This window comes from Penaeus japonicus, unplaced genomic scaffold (assembly GCF_977035675.1).
Source record: "Penaeus japonicus unplaced genomic scaffold, GWHDUDI00000001_assembly GWHDUDI00000029, whole genome shotgun sequence".
In the NCBI taxonomy this organism is placed as follows: Eukaryota; Metazoa; Arthropoda; class Malacostraca; order Decapoda; family Penaeidae; genus Penaeus; species Penaeus japonicus.
The window spans coordinates 10973447-10978446 of record NW_028234431.1 but is presented as its reverse complement, the minus strand read 5'-3'; positions in this window follow the sequence as shown (position 1 = coordinate 10978446).

The window sequence follows — 5000 nt, the reverse complement described above, 5'->3', positions numbered from 1 at the left end:
CGAAGGAATTCCAAAGGGTTTGCATTCTGCAACTTGTAGACGCAGGTGCTTTCGGGGAGGTTATGTTGCAGCGTTTTGGTTTGTGTGTATGGGGGCGGGGGGCGGGGGAGGGGGTGCGGGGGGTATAGGGGGGTGATGGTGATGATGCTGATGATAGTAAAAGCAATATTGATGAAAATGTTATCCTCATTGTTATTCGTGATGAGAGTGATTATGATAAACGATGATGATATTAATTATGAAAATAGTAATAGTGATGAGGACGATGATAGTAATAATATTGATAAAGAATAAAGAATAAAGAATAAAAATTGATGATAGTAATAATATTGATAATAATGCTATAATGATATAAACAACAACAACAATAATAACAACAATAATAATGATAATAACAATGATAATGATGATATCAACATCTGCAACAACAATAATAACAAAATTAATGATAACGATTATGATGATTGCAATAATGATGATGATGATAATTATGATTATACGATAATAGTAGCATTAATAGTATTGACGATAATGATGTTGATGATGATGATTATAGTATTAATAGTAATAATAATTATGATAATGGTAGTTATAGTAGTAATAGCAGTAGTATTAAGATTAGTAAAAATATCATCAGTAGTAGAGTCAATAACAACAATAATGATGATCACATTAATAACAACAATAGCAATAACAATAATCATAGTAATAGCCAGGAGGAGCTCCTTCAAAAGTCTCCATGGTGTCTGGGTCGCAGGGAAATACACTCCTGTGGTTACTTGTGTTTCAGATCTAGCAGCTTGATGTCATGCGATACCTACTGTCTACCAGTCTGGACCCTGTCATGTCTATACCTGTGTATGCGGCTAATGTCTGTCTGCTTGCCTGTGTCCCTCCTTGCCTGCCTGCCTGCTTGTCTGTGTCCCTCCTTGCCTGCCTGCTTGTCTGTGTCCCTCCTTGCCTGCCTGTTTGTCTGTGTCCCTCCTTGCCTGCCTGCTTGTCTGTGTCCCTCCTTGCCTGCCTGCTTGTCTGTGTCCCTCCTTGCCTGCCTGCCTGCTTGTCTGTGTCCCTCCTTGCCTGCCTGCTTGTCTGTGTCCCTCCTTGCCTGCCTGCTTGTCTGTGTCCCTCCTTGCCTGCCTGCTTGTCTGTGTCCCTCCTTGCCTGCCTGCCTGCTTGTCTGTGTCCCTCCTTGCCTGCCTGGCTGCTTGTCTGTGTCCCTCCTTGCCTGCCTGGCTGCTTGTCTGTGTCCCTCCTTGCCTGGACTCTGCTGTGTCCCTTCTTGCCTGCCTGCCTGCTTGTCTGTGTCCCTCCTTGCCTGCCTGCCTGCTTGTCTGTGTCCCTCCTTGCCTGGACTCTGCTGTGTCCCTCCTTGCCTGCCTGCCTGCTTGTCTGTGTCCCTCCTTGCCTGCTTGCTTGGACTCTGCTGTGTCTATGTTTGGGGATTAGTGGGTGGCTCGCTGGTAGGAAATATAACGTGGATTTAATATTGCTTCCTAAACGCGGCTGTTTATATGCTAATGCCTGCCTGTGTGGTTAAGGGGGGGAGGGGGCCGTATTGGGTACGTGAGTGTGGCTTGTGCGTCTGTCGTTCTTACAGGAGACTAGCTTACACCGCCGTGACCCGGAGACTGCCATTATGATTTTTACATACGGGGAACTATGTCCACATATGAGTGCATTGTCTGACCACCACTTTCTTCATAACACCTTGTGACTGAGGTGATTGTTCTCTCTACCTTGACCCTCCCTCCCTCCCTTTTCTTTTTTTTGCAAGCTGCCATATGTGTACCCTGAGCGACACCTTCCCAACTGGCAGCCAGCGACCCTAAACTAGAACTGTCACCCCCAAGGGAGACCACTAGCGACTGTCCACGCTCGTCTTCGCGTACTTTCTTACTTTCTCGCTCACTCCTCCCTATTTCTCTTCTCTCTTTCTATCTGTTCCTCTCTTTCGCTCTCTCTCTCTCTCTCTCTCTCTCTCTCTCTCTCTCTCTCTCTCTCTCTTACTTTCTCGCTCCCTCCTCCCTATCTCTCTTCTCTCTTTCTATCTGTTTCTCTCTTTCATTCTCTCTCTCTCTCTCTCTCTCTCTCTCTCTCTCTCATTTATGGCTTTGTATCTCTCTCTATATCTCTGTTCCCTTACTTTTCTCTTTCTCCACACACAAGTATATAATCATTATGTGTGTGTTGTCTGAATATCCGTATATGTATATATATATATATATATATATATATATATATATATATATATATATATATATATATATATATATATGTATGCACGTATGTATGTTTGTATGTATATACCTATACGTGTTTTTGCATGTTTGTGTTTGTTTGTATGTTTGTGTTCTATATGCTTGTGTGTCTATTTGTGTGATTATGTGGGCGCGAGATATGAGCGCTGACAAAAAAATGGAGAGGAAATGCAAGGAAAAAAACAATGAAGTGACAAACATCACGAAACAAGGACGCCAGCCAAATAAGTAACAGTTCAGTGTACCCCCTCTCTCTCGCTCTCATTATGCATACACATATGGAAATATATATATATGTATATATATATATATATATATATATATACATTTATATATATCATTTCAAATGTAGGTTCATTATCCTTAATCCGCTTCTATTGGTTTGTTGTTCAACTTAAGTAGAAATATAGCGCCCTTCTACATGCAATCCTGCATTCATCGCTCACAGTAAAACTATGGGGTAATAAATAAAACGTTTTTAGAAACTCATGAAGGCTATCTTGGTATCGCAGTTTTCTAGCTCGGAAACCTCTACAATCCGGCTACAGTGGAGAGAGAAAGAGTGAGAGAAAGAGAGCGAGAGCGAGAGAGAGAGAGAGAGAGAGAGAGAGAGAGAGAGAGAGAGAGAGAGAGAGAGAGAGAGAGAGAGAGAGAGAGAGAGAGAGAGAGAGAGAGAGAGAGAGAGAGAGAGAGAGAGAGAGAGAGAGATAGAGGAGAGTGAGAGAGGAGCGAGAGAGAGAGAGAAGAGAGAAGAGCGAGAGCGAGAGAGGTAGAGAGAGAGCGCGCGCGAGAGAGAGAGGGAGAGAAGAGGAAAGAGACGAGCAGCGAGAGGGGATGAGAGAGAGAGAGCGAGCGAAAGAGAGAGAGAGCGAAACAGAGAGAGAGAGTGAAACACAGATTAAGAACAAGAGAATGAGAGAGGGAGCGAGACCGAATTTAAACAACCATAGCAAATCTCCCTTAATTTGTGTCGCAAGAACGGGTCCTTCCGAGTCCGCACTTGTTCAAGGCATTCTATGGTACTGTTTTGGGAACCTTGATGTTTATGAAGTCAAACATCAAAGACAAGAGTACTGTAGAACATGAAAAGGGGGTGTTGAGATACACAAGAGTTACATTTTATTTTAACAGTTCTTTTATATGTGTTGCTGTTCATTTTAGAAAAGACTGAGAGTCACAGCTGTTCTTGAAGTCACGGTGTACCTTAGAACCGTTTGTTATTGTGTAGGACTGTAAATAAGTTGGGATAAGAGTGGGGTTTATATAAACATTATTTTTGTGTTTTTCCCTAATCTGGTGCCTGTACCTGTTAACCTCTTGGAGTTAGTAGGTACTAAGGATACGTACAAAAGCTAATACGAACATAGAGGCACAGTGAGGCATAAAAAATGAATAATCATAGAAAATATACGATTCAAGGAATTTATAAATCGCTTGCATATACATTGTACAAAACCGTACAAATTAATTCTATATATATATACAATGGCAGTGTGAAAGAACTGCAGTAACAAAGCACATTACGAAGAAAGAAAAAAAAGTAAAGAAATAAACAAGATCCTGTTGTGTGTTCCATTCGGTGGCGAGACTAAACCATCGAGATTTGCTTCGGACTTTGCGGAACCTTTTGAGTGTGACATTTATGGGGATTTTATTACTGCTACTGTGGTTGGACAATATTGATATTATCATTATGATTACAATCATCGTCACTGTCATTATCATTATTACTATCATTATCGTCACTGTGACACGCACACACACACACACATATACTAAGGTATATATGTCATAATATGATATATTTAAATATGGTATATATTTATATATATATATATATATATATATATATATAATACCTCTATATTATATATAATATATGTGTGGTGGTATGTTATTATCCAAGAAACAAACCATAATATTGTACTAAGATATGTATAATAAAATAAACATATATATGTATAAAATATAAATATATTATATATTATATAATATTTATATAATATATATATATGTATTTATATGTATGATATGTTATATATACATGATACATACATAAATATATATATATATATATATATATATATAAATATATATATATATAATAATATAATATATACACATACACCACACACAACACACACACACACAACACACACATCACACACACACACACACTCAGCAACTCACACACACAACATCCAAAAAAAATCACACACCACGACTCACAACACATCACACATACAACACAAAAACAAACAACACAAACACACACATCCTCACTCAACACATACATCAACTCACAAAAACACACACACTCAATAACCTCACACACACCTCAAACCCTCACACACAAAACGGTCAATCAATCAACAACCACCCAAAATCACACCAACTAAAAAAACCTCAAAAATCAACACCAAGACAACAACACACTCAACCTCACAACACTCACTCACACAATCAACACACAACACTCACTACCTCAACACAACACACAAAACAAACATAAAAAACACAAAACATCATCAAATCACACAAACCACACAAATCAACCATCACAAAAACCCTCAAACACAAACACACAAATAACAAACCTCACTCACCTCAAATCAACACATCACAACTCACACTCAAACCTCAATAAAAAAAAACACAACCTCACAACTCAACACTCATAACACTCCCAACACACAAAAAAATACCTCACACACAACACACAAACAACAACCCATCCACCAT